Below are 21,134 nucleotides of genomic sequence, written 5' to 3'. Positions count from 1 at the left end.
AGAAGGAAATAGAAAAAGATGGAAGGACAAAGGAAAGAAAAGAGAGTCACTCACAACACACACCTTATCAAAGTCGGAGTGAGTGACCAGTCCATTTCCCAGAATATAGTGATGTAAAACTAGTTTTACAAAAACAATTATTTGGTGTCAATTTATTGATTTCCTTAGTGGTTTACTAAAGCATTGCTTGCATTCCATTTGCAGAGCACAGCTTCACTTGCTACCCGAACCAGAGCAGCCTAAAGAGCAGGCTGAGGTAGTGGCCCATTGCCCTTCTCAGCCTGCTGAATGACACCAGAACTTACTCACTAGCTTGCCCAACCCACCTTCTGGTTTTAAAGTATAAATGAAATTACAATAGCTTGCAGGAGCTGTCCTGGCTTTGGTCTGCTTTTGACATCTCTCTTCCACTCCAGGAAGGTTCTCCCAACAAACAATGTTCTTGGACTCAAAGAATCTGGGTTTTTTGTCAGAGTGCTCACTAAATCACAGACCAATTTGCTGGACCCCAAATTAGGACCAACAGCAGTCTTTAGCCCACCTTGAAAGAATGTTAGAAATCACAGAATTGGCTATTATTCTTAAATAGAAATTCAAACAGAAGGCCACCCATAAACGGGTTAATTCAGGAAAATTATCATTCTCCCTGGACACTCCCAGGTCCCCAACCATCCTTTCAGTCTGCAGTCACTATCAGATTAACAACCACTCTTCCTTTGGCCTTCCTACTCATCCATCTTCTATTCTGTTTTCTGCCTCCCTCTCCAGTCAAGGGAAGTAAGTCTTTCACACTGATAGGAGCTGGTGCATCAGGGCTTATTTTATAAAAACAAAAACAACAACAACAACAAAAAAAAACTAAAAACAAAAAACAAAACACAAAACACAAAAAACAAAACAAAACAAAACAAAACAAAACAAAACAAAACAAAACAAAACAAAACAAAACAAAACAAAACAAAACAAAACACCCTCTCCCAGGTTTTATCAGCCAAGTATACCAGAATAGACGAAATTTGCCTGCCTGAGGTTGTTAATAAAACAAACTGAAGTGACATGGATGTCACTCCTGTAAGGGTGGTACTCTGGATGCTAGGTTAAGGAGATATCAAAGCCAGCCTGGGAACCAGCCAGGGGGCCTGGGGTGTGGAGGCAGGGGAAAAAAGAAATAAATGTATTTATTTCTTCCCTTATTAATGACATTTTCTTTCAGCTAACACCTACTTTTGCCTCTTCTTAGCTAATAGTTACTTTTGCTTATTAGCTAACCACATGAAAGTGATGCAGAGAGAGACACTGGGGAAGACCCCTTCTGAAAAAGGAAGGAGCTCAGTTGATCCTTTAAGGCTGGATAGAAAAAACTAGAGCCTTCTCTGCCTCCCACAAGCACAGTGGCAGGACTGAACACCACCTTGGAAGCATGGCCACCGTTCAAGACATTGAAGATTCAGCCAGGATCCTCCCAGTATAGACACCAGAGCACCAGAGGCATCAGGGCTCTAATCAACCCTCCCACCCTGGAGAGATGTCCAAAGCAACTCCTTTGAGGAGTCCCTCTCTTATTTCATGGTAGCTGTCAATTTACTCAGTGGAGAAAATTCAAAATTCAACAGAATCTGAGGCTGTTCTGATAAGTCCCCAACCAGCCTTCCAGCTCACAGAACCCTAGAGGGACTCCTTCCTCCTACTTGCATCTATTTGTTCTCTGCACATGAATCCTCCTTGTGATTTCTAAACATTGAGCTGGGAGACCCAGGCTCAGTCAGGACTCTACAGGGGTGGGAGGGCTGACTGTGGTTTTGGGATTATGTTTCCTATCTGAAGTGCTAGGACTTCTTAAGTTTAAAAATCATTTGCATTTTTATGGAGAGCATGGAAAAAAGGGAATCTCTAAAGCAGAGATCCTAGACAGTTTTGGGCGCAGCTCCCCTTTCTTAGATATGTGCTCCAGGAGACCTGAAAAATGCTAGTCCAGCAAATCCAAGGAGGTCACAGGCTCTTGACTACTTTTCAGGTCCTGTTGTGTTGGACCCAAGCAAACTAGTAATGATTAAAGGCCGGTGATCTGGAACCAGATTTGCACTTAAGGGCTACTGGTAAACTTCAAACTGGTATTTATAAGCAAGCCAGATGTCTTGCAGATTGTCCTACAACCCTGTTTTCTATAATTGTGTTTCTTCTCATGTAGCTCAGGGTATCTCAAACACACTAAAAAGCTGACTAGAAGCTGGTGCATCTCAGACGCCTGTTCCAGTTCTCCCTGCTTTGCCAGGGAAACTGGATTGATTTTTTTTTAATTCCAACATTTTTCATTATTTTTATCCATCAAGTTAGTTTGAACAATGCCAGCCATTCTTGATGGACATTTTGAGTTATGAGCTGATGCTGTAGCTCAGCTAATTGCTTGACTAACCCTGGGTTTCAACCTGAACACCAGTGTAATACACATGCCTATATTTCCAGGACACAAGAAATGAAGGCATGAAGATCAGAAACAGAGCTTCCGTTGACTTTGTCAGGACCAGCCTAAGCTAAAGGTGTGAGACCCTGCCTCAAACAGAAAACAAGGTCCAAAGAAACCAACAAAAAATACCACCTTGAGTAAGTACAGATTTCCGTTTTCAATTGTTTAGTCATACCTAAGCAGCCAAGGTCGACTTCTCATTCTCACGGTTTGATTGGCAAAAGAAGAGGACTGGTCCAGGATTTGAACCCAGGACCTCTCAGATCCTAAGCGAGAATCCTACCCCTAGACCAACACGCCTTAAAGAGAATCTCCAGCTACTCATTCTGAGAGGGATATAGTGGAGTCCTGTGGTTGAGTTCAGTATACACAGGAAGAATAGAATTTCAGATCTACCTCTAAAGGGGGATGCAAGACTACCTAAGCCCTTATTTATCCAGAATGTCAAAAATATATTATACTCTGTAACACTTCCACCCACTGTAATCTAGTCCACCCAGTGCTGCTTCAGGCAGAGCAAAAGACCCACAAACTGTTCACTGCCTCCAATTCTGACCTAATGTCAGAGATGACAAATGCTGAACCCCCAAAATGGGGCACTATGGGGAAGTGTCAGTGTTGTCTCCTGTTGAGATCCAACTAAAGTAACACCTTGACCAACATGGGGCTCAAACCCACGACCCTGAGATTAAGAGTCTCATGCTCTACCAACTGAACTAGCTGGGCAACTGCTCTCTAGCTTAGAAGTTTACGAAATGTGACCTGAAGGTATTGAACTGGCAAAGTAAATAAAGCCATTTCAGATTGAGGGCAGCTTCTAAAACAAGAAGTTTCACCTCCACACAGCAGAAACACGCCCTGGACACTGAGCTACACAATTTAAGGCTGAACTGCCTGCTCATTCTCCATCTCCTATTCCCAACTGAAAGTGGAACCTCTAGTCCCTGCCCCCTAACCACTGGGTAAGTATCCCCAAAGCTAGACCTTTGCTACCACTTTCTCTGTTCTCATATCATATAAATGTAATGCAGACAGGCACAGCCAAGGCTGTAACTGGAGGAGCATGGTCCTACCTGGGTCCATACCTCCACCAGGTCTTTGTGCATCTGATCAGTATTTGCTTATTAAACTGTATGTTTGCCTGAACAGACGTCTCTGTTGTACTTTGTTTCCCCAAAACTGAACCTAATCTAAATGTAAGAGATGTCTCATGTGAGACTGGTGCCCTGACTTTGTTGTTAACAGAGATAGCCTCTCAGGTCTGAGCCCAGGTGGCACAGGGTCTGGGAGCTGGCTTAGGGTGGCTGGCCATGGGGGCAAAAAAGTCAGTCAAAGGACTCCAGATCAAGCTCAAAATGTGGGTCAGTAGGTTTAAGTTTGGGATCCTAATCAGGGTTACAACAAAGCCAGGGGTACGGATCTAAGCCAAAGGAAGCACTGCCAATGTCCTATCCACACCCACCCTTGGGGCTTCTCCAAGGTCCTTTTCTGTCATAGTGCCAGGAATCTGGTTCTTACCCATGTCCCCAAAAGGAGACCTATCACACTGCACACAGAATAACAGACGCATCCATTGAAGCATCCAGAACACTCAGCAATGTCTGTCTGTCTTCAGGTGTATCCTATCCTCAAGTCCTATTTCCAACCTAAGGTCTGGGCTGAGCTGCCTCATTATGTAATTGCAAATATTCCTAATTGTGGAAGGAAGAGGCATGAAAGACCCTGCATAGGAAGGACCGGGTTGTCACCTTCCTGCCCCCTACCCACACATACAGGTGTTCACGTTTGACTTTACACAGGTTGGACCAATCTCCAACACCGTTCCACATTGTAGCCTCATTTAGTTTTAAATGTTCAATCACTGTATGCTTTTATATGAAGAAATACTTGGTTTGTCTTTTCTGTTTTTAAGATTTACAGACCTTTTTCTTTTTAAAGAATATGCTCATTACTTTCCTTTAGATACAGTAAATATAACTGCTGCTCATAGAACTTGTTTTCTTGGTATTTTTAAAGGTAAATGGCAGACTTTATTTAAAAAAAAATATTTCACAGTTATTTATTTGTGTGAGTGATGAAGCTCAGGTCTTTAAACTTGGCAGGAGGTATCATTACCTCCTCTCTCTCTCACCACCTCTCTCTCTTCTCTCTCAATGATCTATTTTATTTTTAGTGTAAGGGTGTTTTGCATATGTGTACAGTGCCCACAGAAGCCAGAACAGAATATTACATCCCCTGGAACTGGAGATGGGCTACCATATAGGTCCTGGAAATTGAGCCCAAGTTCTCTAGAAGAGCAGACAATGCTCTTAATTGTTGAGCCCTTTTTGTAGCCCCATCTTTCAATTATTTTTTTGAGTATATGTGAGGCTGTGTTTATATATATCATATGCAGACAAGAAGAGGGATTTAGATTCTCCACAATCTGACACCCTCTTCTGGAGTGTCTGAAGACAGCTACAGTGTACTTATGTATAATAAATAAATAAATAAATAAATAAATAAATAAATAAATAAATAAATGAAAGACCAGGCCGGCCATTTGCATGTTCATAGGGGAAACTGCAAGAGACCCAAGTCTGACCTCAACAGGGATCTTCCCTCTGGATGGTAGCTCACATCTTTAATCCCAGCAAGACAGGCAAATCACTGAGTCCAAGGATTGCCTGGTTCAGTATAGCCAAGGCTAGGAAGGGAAAGGGGTCATGTAGAGAAAATAAACCAAACAAAAAATAACAAGGAAAAAGAAGTGACAGTGTAACTTGGGGTAGAATACCAGCGAAAAAAGGCCGCCTGTTACCACTTACAAACACCAGTAGCCTTGCACCCTTTTGCCCAGGTTATTGCCTTCCTTTCTTGTAAATCTAGGGATGCCATGGGGTGGGGGAGTCCAGATTCACTTTTTTAATAAGGAAGACTTGGGTTTTTATGTCTACAAGAAGCACTTCTTGGTGCCTTTAAGTACCACTGAAAGTTCAGAGCTGTGACTCAACTATAACAAGCAACAGTGCTAAGAACCTGCAGCCTTTGAAAACAACATTTTTTAAAGCAGGGGCCACAACTGATCTGTAGAGCCCTTCAGTTTCAGCCCTAATACTTGTTAGGGAAACAGCCTCAGTGTCCAGAGCTGAGGTCTCATGGGTGAACTGCTGCAATCTCTGAGTATTGTCTAGAGAAAGAAAAGATATGATCTGGTTTCTTAATGTATTTATTTATTTTTATTTGTTGTTTTGATTTGTTTTAGATAAGCTCTGGCTGACTTCGGACTTACTACGTGTCTTAGTTAGGGTTGTACAGTGGAGAACAGACACCATGACCAAGGGAAGAGTTATAAAAACAAACATTCACTGGTGGCACATCCCTGTAATTCCAGCCCTCGGGAGGAGTCAGAGGCAGGCAGTTTTCTGAGTTCAAGGCCAGCTTGGTCTAGAGAATGAGTTCTAGAACAGTCAGGGCTATAGAGAGAACCCTGTCTTGAGAAAGAAGGAAAGAAAGGAAGGAAGGGAAGGGAGGGAGGGAGGGAAGAAAGGGAGAGAAGGAAAGAGGGAAAGAGGAAAAGAGGGGAGGGCAGGAGGAAAGGAAGGAAAGAGGGAAGGGAAGGGAAAGGAAGAAGGGAGGGAGGGAAGAAAGAGGGAAGGAAAGAGGGGAAGGGAGGGAAAGAGGAAAAGGGGGGAGGGAGGGAGGGAAGAAGAGGAATAAAAGGAGGGAAGGGAGGAAGGAGGGAAGGAAGGAGGGGAAGGTGGAAAGGGAAGGAGGGAAGGGAGGGAGGGGGGAAAGATGGGAGGGAAGGAAGGAGGAAGGGAAGGGAAGGGAGGAAGGGAAGGAAGGAGGCAAGGAGTGAGTGGGAGGAAGGAATGGAACGAAGGAGGCAAAGAGGGATGAAAGGAGGGGAAGAAAGGAGGGAAGGGAGGAAGGATGGAAAAGAAGGAGGGAATTAGGGAAGGAGGGGACAAGGGAACAGATGGAGGGGAGGAAGTGAAGGGAGGTAGGGAAGGCAAGGGAGGGAAATGGAGGTAAGGAAGGAAGAACAGAAGGAGGGATAGGAGGAAGGAAATGAGGGGAGCAAGGGAGGGAGGGAAGGGAAGGTGGGAAGGAAGGAGGGAGGAGAGGAGGGAGGTAAGGAGGGAGGTAGGGAAGGGAAGGAAGGAGGGAAGGGATTGAAGGAAGTAAGGAAAGGGAAGTAGGAAAGGGAAGGAGGTGAAGTAAAGGTAAGGGAAGTGAAGTGAAGGGAGGAATGGAAGGAGGGAGGGAAGGAGAGGTAGGAAAGGAAGGAGGAATGGAAGGAGGGTTGGGAGGAAGGAAGTGAGGGGAGGATGGGAGGAAGGGAAGTAGGGAGGAAAGGAAGGGGGAGGGGAAGGAGGGAAGGAGGGAAGGAAGAGTTTGATGGGGGAGAGAAGGAGGGAAAGGGAGGGAAGGAAATGAAGGAAAGAGAGGTAAGGGAGAAGGGAAACAAAATGAGGGAAGACAGGAAAGGAGGAAAGGGAGGAAGGAGGGTGGGGAGAGACAGGAGGAGGGGAGGAAGGAAGGAGGGAGAGAAGGGGAGGTAAGGGAGGGAGGGAAGGTAGGAGCAGAGAAAGGATGGGAGTGGGAAAAGGAAGGAAAGGAAGGAAGAGAAGGGAAGGAGGTGAAAAGAGGAGGGGAAGGAATGAAGGAAAGGAAAGAGGGGAGGAAAGGAGGGAAGGGAGGAAGGAGGGAAGGAAGGATGGAAGGGGAAAGTGAAGGAAAGGATCAATGGGAAGGTTGGAAAGTGAGGGAAGGGAGGAAGGAAGTGAAAGACAGAAGGAAGGGGAGGAAGGAAGGGAGGGAGGGGAGGGAAGAAGTGAGGGGAGGAAGCAAGCAAAAGGAGAGGAGGAAGGGAAGGAGGGAGGGGAGGAAATAGGGGAAGGGAAGGAAGGAGAAAAGTAAGGAGGAACTGAAGGAGGGAGGGAAGGAGGGAAGGGAAGGGGAGGAAGGGAAAAAGGGAAGGGAGGAGGGAGGGAAGGAAGTTAGGGAAGGAGGGGTAGAAAGAAGGGTGGGAGGGAAGGGAGGAAGGAAGGGAAAGGAGGAGGGGAGGAAGGGGAGGAAGGGAGGGAAGGAAAGAGGGAGGGAAGAGAAAGGAGGAATGGAAGGAGGGAGAGGAGGAAGCCAGAAAGGGGAGGAAGGGGAAAAAGGAGGAGATTGGCAGGGCAGAATTGTAGGGAGGGAGGGTAGGAAGAAGGAAGAGTAGGGAGGGAGGAAAGGAAGAAGGGAGGAAAGGTAGGAAAGAACTAATGGAAGGAACGTGGGAGGGGAAGAATGGAGAGAAGGAAGGAAGGAAAGGGAAGGAGGCAAAGGAAGGAGGGAAGGAAGGATGGGAGGGGGAAAGGGAAGTAAAGGAAGGAAATGAAGGGAAAGAGAGGAAGGGAGGGAATGGAGAAAGGAAGTGAAACAAGGAGGGAAGGAAGGGAGGGAATGGAGGAAAGAAGGAAAGGAAGGAGGGAGTGGCAGAAGGGGGAGGGGAGGGACGGAGGGAGGGGAGGATGGAAGGGAAGGGGGAGGGAAGGAGGGAGGGGAGGATGGAAGGGAAGGGAAGGGATGGAAGGGAGGGAGGGAGGAAAAGAAGAAAGAAAGGAAGGGAAGGTTAGGGAGGAAGGAGGGGAAGGGAAGGGAAGGAGGGAGGAAAGGAAGAAGGAAGGGAAGGAATGGAGGGAAGGGAAGGGGGAGGGAGGGCGGGGAGGAAGGGAAGAAAGGATGGAAGGGGAAAGTGAAGGAAAGGAACAAAGGGAAGGTTGGGAAGTGAGGGAAGGTAGGAAGGAAGTGAAAGAAGGAAGGAAGGGGAGAAAGGAAGGGAGGGAGGGGAGGGAAGGAGGGTAGAGAGGAAGGGAAGGAAGGATGGAAGGGGAAAGTGAAGGAAAGGAACAAAGGGAAGGTTGGGAAGTGAGGAAAGGAAGGAAGGAAGTGAAAGAAGGAAGGAAGGGGAGAAAGGAAGGGAGGGAGGGGAGGGAGGGAAGGAGGGAGGGGAGGAAGCAAGCAAAATGAGATGAGGAAGGGAAGGAAGGAGGGGAGGAAAGAAGGGAAGGGAAGGAGAGAGGGATGGGAAGGGAAGAGGAGGGAAGGAAGGATGATCTGAAGGAGAGAGGGAAAGAAGGTAGTGAAGGGAGGGGAGGAGTGAAGTAGTGAGGGGAGGAAAGAGGGGAAGGGAAGTATGGAAGGAAGGAAGGAGAAAAGGAAGGGAGAAAGGGAAGGAGAGGAGGACAGGAGTGAAGATTGGGAAGGGAGGGAGTAAAAGGGAGGGAAGGGGAGGTAGGGAAGGAAGGAGGAATAGAAACAGGGAGGGGAGGAAGGGGAGGAAGAAGGGGAAGGGAAGGGAGGAATGGGAGGAAGGAGGGGAAGGGAAGGGAGGAAGGGGAGGGAAGCAAGGAAGGGAGGGAAAGGAGGGAGGAAGGAGGAGGGGAAAGAGGAACAGAAGGAGGGGAAGGTAAGGAGGGAGTGAAGGAATGGAAGGAGGCAAAAGGAAGGGAGGAGGGGGAGGGAAAAGAGGAGAGGAAGGAAGGAGGAGGGGAAAGAGGGGAAGGAAAGGAGGGAGTTATCCCTCAGAGACTAGTCATTGATATTTCATATATCTTAAGATTAAACTTGATTTTGAGGAACACCTAGATAGATCTGTAATAATGTTAATTTGGCTTAAAAATAGTTCCAGATAGGCAAGGAGAGGTGAAGTCCAAAACTTCCCTAGGCAGGGCTTGCAGAACAAAAGAACCACCACACAAGCCTTGCTGAGGCTGCTCTGAGATTTGAATTAACTCAAATGTAAATATGTTTTAATCTGAGCATACTGCCAGAGTCCTGTCCCAAAGTTTATCTCTTCTGCTGTGAGGAAAGATTCCAGAGGAACAATTCGACAGTCTGTCTATGCCTCTACTTTTTGGACAGTCTTTCTTAAGAAGACTTATACTTAAAACATTCCTTATAACCTAAGTGCTGGAAGCATTGCTTGTACTGTAGTCCAGTGCAAGGTAGCAACCATAGCCAAACTGATTGTTTGAGGGTCCAATTTCTACACAAAGATGAATATATCCAGATAAGTCTGTCTTTGCTTTGTATGGCTGGATGGCTTCAGGGAGCTGCATTAGTGTTCTCATAAGACAAAGTCTTTTAACATCCTAATTACAATATATGGGTGAATTAAAAATCCTGAGCTTGCAATCAAACTGAAAACTGCAGTCTATGGAACACTGGCAATTTTAATCATAATTTTTAAGTTTCTTTTGCAATATTAGAATGCATACATCACTTTTGGAAAGCAAAACCCAATTTTAAACAATCTATTCTCTTTAAAAATCAATACAAAAATCATCACATTCACGTTACGAAGTTTGCCTGCCAGTTCTTATATATGAATGCATGACAGTGCAGCTTTTAATACCTCATTAGGAAAATAGTGTTTTAAGCAGGGCAATTGTGGTGCACATCTTTAATCCCAGCTCTCAGGAGACAGAGGCAGGCAGATTTTTGAGTTTGAAGCTAGCCTGGTCTAGAGAGTGAGTTCCAGGACAGCCAGAACTCTACATAGAAGCCCTGTCTGATATATATATATATATATATACACACACACACACAGAGTTTTATCTCTTATACTTTATAAGTCTAGTTTCTGGAATAATAATTACACAAAATATTATCCTAATTTAGAAAAAAATTTAAAGACCTGTTTTCCTGGGTTGGCTCATGCCACGTGTTGTTTAGAATGACTCTAACACTTAGTTACCAATTTTAAGCTAATATTCTGTTAAAATAAAAAACCTGGTCTTCCTGTCTGTATCAGGACGGCGCGTGGTCCACGCCGAGCGACTGAGAAGCCCGGTCTGCGCCCTCAGGATGACTGAGTGGGAAGCAGCCACACCAGCGGTGGCAGAGACCCCTGACATCAAGCTCTTTGGGAAATGGAGCACTGATGATGTGCAGATCAACGATATTTCTCTGCAGGATTACATTGCTGTGAAGGAGAAGTATGCCAAGTACCTGCCCCACAGTGCTGGACGGTATGCTGCCAAGCGCTTCCGCAAAGCACAGTGTCCCATCGTGGAGCGCCTTACTAACTCCATGATGATGCATGGTCGTAACAACGGCAAGAAGCTCATGACTGTGCGAATTGTCAAGCATGCCTTTGAGATCATCCACCTGCTCACTGGTGAGAACCCTCTGCAGGTCCTGGTGAATGCTATCATCAACAGTGGCCCCCGAGAAGACTCAACACGCACTGGGCGGGCCGGGACAGTGAGACGACAGGCTGTGGATGTGTCCCCACTGCGTCGAGTCAATCAGGCCATCTGGCTGCTGTGCACAGGGGCTCGTGAGGCTGCTTTCCGGAACATCAAGACCATCGCAGAGTGCCTTGCAGATGAGCTCATTAATGCTGCCAAGGGCTCCTCCAATTCCTATGCCATCAAGAAGAAAGATGAACTGGAGCGTGTGGCCAAGTCTAACCGCTGATTTCCCAGCTGCTGCCTAATAAACTGTGTCCTTTGGAACAATTCTAAAAAAAAAAAAAACCTGTTGGTCCTTTTAAGAGCTGTTTGTGTGGATATCAGCCTCTAGCAAGCCTTTTCCAGCTGTACTTTGCTCCCAGCCTAGGTGCAGTGTAACTTATCAGTTTCTGCTGTGCAAATTGAGACTGCCTTTTAAACAAGTTAAACTAAATGAAAGGATTAATAGCCAGCAGATAAAGTTTCAACCATTTTTTTACACGAAACACAGAACAAAAATCATTAAAACAATAAAACAAAAACAAACATACATTTACAGACATTTGGACAAATTGATGCACCAAAGACAGACAATAGACAGAGAGAGAATAGAACTTGATATCTCAAAGGGACCCAGATACCCTAACCAGTACTGAGAATATCTCCATAGGAGCCAGAGAGGAAGCAGGGCATCTTCCAATTTCCTCCTGTACCTAGGAGAGTTCTGAAAGAGCTTATTTCCAATTTTTTTCTCTTTTGCCAAAAGGTCCCAAACAGGGGACAATTGCTTTTCTGAAACCTATTCTCTCTATTTTTCTCTCTCTCCTGTTCAAAGTCTTTATCTCCTTCTGGGAATTCTGTCAGAGAAAGGAGAGGAGGCACAGTGGTAGCTCCTGATAGTTGTTCCCAAGTCCCCTGCTTTTCTAACTTTCCTAATTACTCCTTAACTTGTCAAATAGTTTCACTTATATATTTACCATTCCTACTTCTGGGAATTAAGAACAACATAAATGTACTTGACCTAAGAATTTTTCTAACATCTGTTATGTTTTTGTAGGTTTTTTTTTACTCTTTTTATTTATTTTATTTTATTTTATACACTATTCCTCCCATCTGAAACCACTCTTGGCTATGAACAAATTTTCTTTACCATATTCCTCTTGTCTTGAAGGATTCCTTGAGATTCCTTTAAAAACAATTCATGCTTACTTAATGCTTGTCCCATAGTCTAGTCATTCTTTGTACTTTTCTCGAATCAGTCTCACAGTGTAAGTCACACTGTGGCAGTCTCTGTGCGGGTTTTCACTCACTTTCTAATGAAGCAGAGACCCAGGGCAGACCTTCACTCACCACCTGACTAGTGAAAGTCCAGTGCAAACCTTCACTCAATTTTCTACAAAGCAGTGGCCCAATGCAAAGAGTGGTCTCTCTCAGATCCCAAACCCAGATACACACACTGGGTGCCAGTTTGTCCGGACTTGCAGGGATAATCAGTGGGGACCCAGGGCAGGAGAGAGAGAGAGAATGGAAGGGACAAGAGATAGAAAGAATGAGAGCAAGTCAATCATACTGATTAAGCTCTGAAAAACTTTCTTCAGTATGGCAATATAAGCATAAGCATGAGGAGGCTCTAAGGGAGGGGAAAGAGCCCCGGGACTCTCTGAAGGTCAGGTGGCAATTTTTAGCTTTTGGAACCACAGGTCACAGTGTCCTCTTTACCCCCAAACATTCTTACTGTTATGACCAATAATGTTCTCTCAGGGTGGTTTATGAAAGCTAGAAAATATCCACAAAGCCACGGCTGAGGCCATGGCTCCTGACACCTCTTCCTTGGCCAAAAATATTGAAGGATGGGTGGAGTGTGTGCTCCCTGAGATTGTTCCTAAACAATTTCCAGGGTTACTTTTTCAGAGGGGTTGTATTAGTCAGAGATTTCATTGTTGTGAAGAGACACCATGACAAAGGCAACCCTTATAAAGGGGAGCATTTATTTGTGATTGGCTTAAAAATTCAGAGGTTTAATCCATTATCATCAAGGTGGGAGCATGGCAGCACCCAGGCAGGCATGGCATGGGAAAGCTGAGTGTTCTACATTTTCATCCAAAGGAAGTTAGGATCAGACAGTGTCTTCTGCACTGGTGGAGCTTCAAATCCCTGACAATGTCACACTTCATCCAACAAGGACACACCTACTCGATAAGTAGTAGTGCTACCCCCTGGGCAAGTGTATTCAAACCACAAAAGGGTGAGAACAATAAAATATCACTAAGGACCTGTTACAGAAAAAAAAATTTTTTCTATTCAAGAGACTAGAATTACAAACCAGAATGGAAACTTCCCATTATTGTTGGACCAGGTCAGTTGCTTGGTTGAGGGACTAACCATAGGATGAGCTCACTTTAAATCATGCTTTTGTTGTCCCTTGTCATAACAATAATTCATTGTCACTAGAGACTTCAAATGCTCAACCTATGGCTTCTAATGTTGAAAAAAAGTTTAATAGAGAGGATTGTGAGAAACAGGTTATTCACTTGAAGGTCTCTAACTTGACAAGGGCCTGTATATCCCAAGCCTTTCCTCTCTGCCCCCACCCTATATTCCTCTAACCAAATGCATCAGATTCTGAAGTCAAGATCCTACCAATAGATGAGTTGCCACCATCATCACCTTGATCAGCAGAGAGGCAGGCCATCACAGCTGACCATGCTGGTTATCCCAGGTGGGGTTCTGAAAACACCCCTTTTTATAACTGCCTCACAGATCCACTTAAATCTTGGTCATATTTCCTTGGTCAACACTATGATTATTCCTTTCCAAACACAACTGTGGAGGATTAGAATCTTGATTAGGATAACAGAGGAAGGAAAACTCACCTACTATAGGTGCTTGCATTTTTGTTTTGTTTTGTTTTGTTTTGTTTTGTTTTGTTTTGTTTTGTTTTTCAAGACAGGTTTTCTCTGTGTAGTCCTGGAACTCACTCTGTAGACCAGGCTGGCCTCAAACTCAGAAATTCACCTTTCTCTGCCTCCCAAGTGCTGGGATTAAAGGTTTGCACCAACATGTGCAACTACCATTTTCTGTGCTAGTATACTGGACTGTGAAAGAAGGAAAAGGAGCAGGAATGGCAGCACACCTTTAGTCCTAGCATTCAGGAGACATATGTAAGTGGATCTCTGCTAGTTCAATACAACCTTGCTCTACAAAGCAAGTGCCTGTATGGAGAGTGCTATACAAAGAAACATTGTGTGATGCTATTTTCTATCACCAATTAACCCTGCACTGGAACCTCCAAAGCTATACCCTAAATAAGCCATTCCCAGTTAATTATGTTAAGCCTTTTCTGTGACAATGGACAGCTGATGAACACACACATCAGAACCCAGGAATGATGTAATCACCCACACCAAATAATGGAAAAGATGAACTCCCAATCAAGTCAAGGAGAGAGTCCCCATGAGCAAATTAGATCTCATGATCTCCTGGAACCTTAGGCACAGTTGAAAAAAGGGATTGAAGAAGGAGCTTAAGTGGTAGAATTAAATGAGTATGTTGTTTTGAAAGCATTTATATGAAATTAGTAATTATAAGCAATGATGTATCAACATCAGCACCTTGAACTCCTAGATATAAATTTCTAAATACTAATCTTTAAAAACTACATCACTCAGTCATACAGGCTTCAAGAAAGCCTAGGAAATATCATGGTTATCTTGTAAGCCCCCTTGGAGAGGGTCCAAGCGAGGGAAGTTTTTAGTTAGATAGATAAACTGCCTAAGTTATGGTTTCTATTGCTGTGATAACACATCACATAGTGTATTCCAAGCTAGCCATGCCTATGAAGTGAGACTGTGTCTCAAAAAGAATAGGACCATCTAGAGACTGCCATATCCAAGGATCCATCCCATAATTAGCCTCCAAGCGATGACACCATTGCATACACTAGCAAGATTTTGCTGAAAGGACCCTGATATAGCTGTCTCTTGTGAGACTAGGCCGGGGCCTAGCAAACATAGAAGTGAATGCTCACAGTCAGCTATTGTATGGAACACAGGGCCCCCAATGGAGGAGCTAGAGAAAGTATCCAAGGAGCTATAGAGATCTGCAACCCTGTAGGTGCAACAACATTATGAACTAACCAGTACCCGGGAACTCTTGACTCTAGCTGTATATGTATCAAAAGATGGCCTAGTCGGCCATCACTGCAAAGAGAGGCCCATTAGACATGCAAACTTTATATGCCCCAGTAAAGGGGAACGCCAGGGCCAAAAAGTGGGAATGGGTGGGTAGGGAAGTGGGGGGGGAGAGTATGGGGGACTTTTGGGATAGCATNGGAAATGTAATTGAGGAAAATACGTAATAAAAAAAATCCAAAAAAAAAGTTTTGTTAGTTTCTATATTCCTAGTGATATGTATTGACGAGTGATATGAATGGGCTTGCTCCTCAGAGCCTGCTCAGTTTGATTTCTTAGAGCAGGACCACCTATTCAGGTGTGGCACTGCCTATATTAAGCTGGGCCCTCCCACATCAATCATCAAGGAAGAAAATGCTCCCACACATTTTCACACAGGCCATTTTGTTGGGACATTTTCTCAGCTGACATTACCTCTTCCAAAATCACTTCAGGTTGTGTCATGGTGACAAAACTAGCCATCACATTGACTGAGCCAAATTATACTCAAACAAATTCTGCCAAGGTGTAGTCTAGAAAAACTGCCTACTGAGTTCATTCTGGCAAGGATGTAATTCGCTGGCACAAGAGGAAATAAAGACCTTTGAACTGAAGCCAATGTGACACTTGGAAGAAGCCAAGAGTTAAAAATTGTTGGAGTTGAGTTTTGCAGTAGGGATATAGCGGCTTATAAACCTTTTTTATTTTTTTTTCTTTTTGAGACACAGTCTCACTTCATAGTCATGGCTAGCTTGGAATACACTTGTTAGAAGGAGCTAGCTTGGAACTGAGAGATCAGTCTGCCTCTACCTCCCAAATGGTGGGTTTACATCACATCCAGCTAACAAAATACTTTTAAAACATCAGAGAAAAGCCAGGTGCCCTTCACATATGCAATTTAATATCAGAATCAGAGGCTAAGGCAGAGGGGGTCAGAGAGTGAGGCAAACTGGGGGTGGGGAGCAGGGCTTGCTATGTAGTTGACAAAGTAAGAGTAAGAGTTTGAGGTAATCAACTCTGCCCAGGGCAAAGCCCACACTCCAGACCCCTTCACACCCTCAGAGATAACTTAATTCCCAGGTTCTTCAATACAATCATTCTCATAGGTGATACACCCTGCCACCTCAATACCTGGCCCAAATATGATCCCCACAGAGCCCAGCAGAGTTGATCCTTATCCTCCCTGCCCTGCCAGAGATATATCTTTCTAGCACACAACTCTGCCTGAGGCATAGCCAGTCCTCTAGACTGATTCCCACACCCAGAGACAGCATGACCCCCAGGTTCTCCATCACAACCAGGCTCACAAATTCACAGGATGGACAAGATCCACTCAGAGACAGTAAGGGCAGTTAACACCTGAGATAGCCAGATGGTGAGAGACAATCATAAGAACATAAGCAACAGAAATCAATGCAAATTGGCACCATCATGACCCAGTTGTCCTATCACAGCAATCCCTGGATATCCTAACAAGCCCTGAAAAGCAAGATTCTGACCTAAAATTTGATCTCATGAAGATGATAGAGGACCTTAAGAAGGACACAAATACAGGAGAACCCAGGTAAACACCTAGAAGCACAAATCCCTTAAAGAAATACAGGAAAACTCAATCAAACAGGTGAATTAATTAAAGAAAACTGTCCAGAATCTAAAAATGGAAATAGAAACAATAAATAAATCACAAAGGGAGGCAACCTTGGACATGGAAAACATAGAAGAGAGATCAGAAGTTACAGAATACAAGAATACATAATATAGAAGAGAATCTCTGGTGTAAGAAGATACCATAGAAGATATCAACATGACAGTCAAAGAAAATACAAAGTGCAAAAAGGTCCTAACACAAATCATCCAGGAAATTCAGGACACAATGAAAAGTCCAAACCCAAGAATAAAAAGAATAGAGAGAATATTCCCAATGTAAAGGGCCAGGAAACATCTTCAACAGAGTCATAGAAGAAAACTCCCCTAACCTAAAGAAAGAGTTGGCTGTAAATGAACAAGAAGCCTACAGAACACCGAATAGATTTGACCAGAAAAGAAATTCCTCCCATTTCCTGATAAACCAAACATTAAATTCACAGAACAAAGATAGAAAATTAAAAGTGGTAAGGGAAAAAGACCCAAGTAACATATAAAGGCAGACCTACCAGAATTATAACAGGCTTCTCAACAGAGACGCTAAAAGCCATAAGAACATCTTGAACTGACATCGTACGGACCCTAAGAGAACACAAATAACAGCCTAGTCAACTATAACAAGCAAAACTCTCAATCACCATAAGTGGAGAACCCAAGCTATTCCATGACAAAACCAAATGTAAACAATATGTTTCCACTAATCAATCCAGTGCTACAGAAGATAATAGAAGGAAAACTTCAACGCAAGGAAGGAAACCACACCCACAAAAAACAAACAAACAAACAAACAAACAAAAACAAGAATTCAATCAGCTCACAACAAACACAGAAGAGGAGAACCACACAAATATAAATTCACAACTAACAACAAACATAACAGGTTCCAACAATCATTGGTCTTTAATATCTCTCAACATCAATGGACTCAGCCCCCCCCCCCCGAAAAGACAAGGGTAACAGACTGCATATGGAATAGGACCCAGCATTTTATTGCATACAAGAAACACACATAAGTGATAAAGACAGACAACACGTCAGACTAAAATGCTGGGAAAATTGTTTACAAGAAAATGGTACCAAGAAACAAGCTAGAGCAGCCATTCTAATATCCAATAAAATAGACTTTTAGCCAAAGTTATTAAGTGAGATGGGGAAGAAGATTTCATACTCATCACAGGAAAAATCTACGGAGATGAACTCTCAATCCTAAATATCTATGCTCCAAATGCAAGGGCACCCATATTTGTAAAAGTAGCATTACTAAAGCTCAAAACACACATTTATCCTCACACAATAATAGTGGGAGATTTCAAAACCCCACTCTCATGAACGGACTGTTTATGAAAACAAAATTAAACAGAGACATAGTGAAACAAAAAGACGTTATGGACCAAATGGATTTAACAGATATCTACAGAACATTTCAGCATAAGTCAAATGAAAATAACTTTTTCTCAGGACCTCATGGTACCTTCTCCTAATATAACTATATAATCAGACTCAAAACAAGCCTCAACAGATTCAGGAATACTGAAATTATCCCATGCATCCTTTCAGATCACCATGGACTAAGGCTGGACTTCAATAACAATAAAAACAATAGAAATACTGCATACCCATGAAATCTGATCAATACTCTACTTAATGATAACTTGGTCAAGGAAAAATTAAAGAAAAAAAATAAAGACTTTTTACGATTTAATGGAAATGAAGGCACAACATACCCAAAATTATGGGAAACAATGAAAGTAGTACTAAGAGGAAAATTCATAGCTCTGAGTTCCTCCAAAAAGAAACTGGAGAGAGCATACACTAGCAGCTTGACAGCACATCTTAGAGCTCTAGAACAAAAGGAAAGAAATACACCCAAGAGGAATAGATGGCAGGAAAAAAACTCAGGGCTGAATTCAACCAAGTAGGAAAAAAAGAACTATACAAAGAATAAACCAAATGTTGAGCTGAGTCTTTGAGAAAATCAATAAGATAGATGAACCCTTACTCAGACTAATCAGAGGGCACAGAGACATTATCTAAGTTTAAAAAATCAAAAATAAAAAGGGTGATATAAAAACAAAAACTGAGGAAATTCAAAAAAATATCAGATCCTCTTACAAAAATCTATACTCAACAAAATTGGAAAATCTAGATGAATTGGACAATTTCCTAGATAGATGCCTGGTAACTAAGTTAAATTAGGATTAGATAAATGATCTAAATAGTCCCAAAACTCCTAAAGAAATAGAAGCAGTCCTTACTGGTCTCCCAACACCCCCCCCCCCAAAAAAAAATCCCAGAACAAGATGGGTTTAGTGCAGAGTTCTATCAGACATTCAAAGAAGGCCTAATTCCAATACTCTTCAAACTATTACACAAAATATAAACAGAAAAAACACTACCCAATTTATTCTATGAAGCCACAATTACACTTATAGCTAAATCACAAAAGACCCAAAAGACAAAGGGAACTTTAGATCAATTTCCCTTATTAATATCAATGCAATAATAATTAATAAGATTCTCACCAACCAAATCCAAGAATACATCAAAACGATCATCCATTATGATCAAGTAGACTTCATACCAGGGATGCAGGGATAGTTCCATATCCTTCAATGTGATCCAGTATATAAAGAAATTCAAAGAAAAAAAAAACACATCATCATTTCATTAGATTCGGAGAAAGCATTTGTCAATATCTAACACCCCTTCATGATAAAAGTCTTGGAAAGATCAGGAATTCAAGGCCCATTCCTAAACATAAGAAAAGCAATATACAGCAAAACAATAGCCAAATCAAACTAAGTGGAAAAAAAACTTGAAGAAATCCCACTAAAATCATGAACTAGACAATGCTGCCCAGTCTCTCCCTATGTATTCAATATAGTATTCAAAGTCCTAGCAAGAGCAATGAAATGAGAAAAGGAGATCAAATGGATCCAAATTGGAAAAGAAGAAGTCAGGGTATCACTATTTGTAGATGAGATGAGAGTATATAACAGTGACCTCAAAAATTCCACAAGAGAACTCCTAAAGCTGATAAGCAACTTTAGCAAAGTGACTGGATATAAAATTAACTCAAACAAATCAGTAGCCTTTCTCTACACCAAGGATAAATGGATGGAGAAAGAAAGAAACTTAGGAAACAACACCCCTCACAATAGTCACAAATAATATATAGTATCTTGGTGTGACTCTGACCAATCAAGTGAATGATCTGTATGAGAAGAACTTCACGTCTCTGAAGAAAGCAATCGAAGAAGATCTAAGAAGATGGAAAGATCTCCCTTGCTTTTGGATTGGCAAGATTAATATAGTAAAAATGGCCATCTTTCTGAAAGCAATCTACAGATTCGATGCAATCTCCATCAAAATTCCAGTTCAATTCTTCATAGAGTTAGAAAGAGCAATTTCCAAATTCATTTGGAATAGCAAAAAAAAAAAAAAAAACCCATGATAGCAAAAACTGTTTTCCACAATTAAAGGATTTCTGGGGGATCACCATCCCTGACCACATGGTATTCTTCAGAACAATTGTGACAAAATCCTTCATGGTATAGGTAGAGTGACAGACAAGTAGATCAATGGTTAGAACTGAAGACCCACAAAAGAACCCACACACATATTATCACTTGATCTTTGACACAGGAGCTAAATCCATTCGTGGAAAAAGGACAACATTTTAAAAACATGATGCTGTGTTCAACTGGTGGAAAAAATGTAGGAGAATACAAATTGATCCATTCTTATGTCCTTGTAGAAAGCTTATGTCCAAGTGGATCAAGAACTTCCACCTGAAATGGGATACACTGAATCTAATAGAAGAGAAAGTAGAGAAAAGTCTGGAACACATAGGCACAGAACACCAATGGCTTATGCTCTATTACCAAGTGGAGGACACCAATGGCTTATGATCTATGATCAAGTATCGACAAATGAAACCTCATAAAATTGCAAAGGTTCAATAAGGCAAAGGACACGCTCAATAGGAGAAAATGGCAACCAACAGACTGGGAAAAGATCTTTACAAATTCTACATACTATAAAAGAATAATATCCAATATATATAAAAAAAACTCAAGAGGTTAGATTCCAGAGAACCAAATAACCCTATTAAAAAATGGGGATCAGAACTAGAGAATTCTGTACTGAGGAAAATCAAATGGCTGAGAAACACCTAAAGAAATGTTCAACATCCTTTGTCATCAGGGATGCACATCAAATCAACCCTGAGATTCCACATCACACCAGTCAGAATGGCTAAGATCAAAAAATAAGCTGTCAGCAGATGCTGTGGAGGATGTGGAGAAAGATGTGGGATTGCAATCTGGTACAACCACTCTGGAATTCAGTTTGGTGGTTCCTCAGAAAATTGGACATAGTACTACCTGAGGACTCAGCTATACCACTCCTGGGCATGTATCCAGAAGATGCTCCAACATGTAATAAGGACACAGGCTCCACTGTGTACATAGCAGCCATATTGATAATTGCCAGAAGCTGCAAGTAACCCAGATGTCCTTCCACAGAGTAATGGATACAGAAAATGTGGTACTACTTAGGTATTAAAACACTGACTACTTGAAATTTGTGGACAAATGGATGGATCTAGAAAATATCATCCTGAGTGAGGTAACTCAGTCACAAAAGTACACA

General features: G+C 42.6%; 1 non-coding gene and 1 pseudogene across 2 annotated transcripts; one reads left to right on the top strand and one right to left on the bottom strand.

Moving 5' to 3' along the window:
* Positions 1–3,117: 3,117 nt before the first annotated feature.
* Trnak-cuu lies at positions 3,118–3,190 on the bottom strand. The gene has a single exon. It is a non-coding gene; the product is annotated as a tRNA-Lys (tRNA).
* A 7,045-nt stretch (positions 3,191–10,235) lies between these two features.
* Positions 10,236–10,974, top strand: LOC110288239 (annotated as a pseudogene). Its single transcript, XR_002377278.1, has one exon. The product of XR_002377278.1 is annotated as a 40S ribosomal protein S5 pseudogene (transcript).
* The last annotated feature ends 10,160 nt before the right edge of the window (positions 10,975–21,134 follow it).

Source organism: Mus caroli, unplaced genomic scaffold, assembly GCF_900094665.2.
Source record: "Mus caroli unplaced genomic scaffold, CAROLI_EIJ_v1.1 scaffold_9086_1, whole genome shotgun sequence".
NCBI classification, from domain to species: Eukaryota; Metazoa; Chordata; class Mammalia; order Rodentia; family Muridae; genus Mus; species Mus caroli.
Note: the sequence above shows the minus strand (reverse complement) of the source record. Positions and strands in the feature narration are given on the sequence as shown.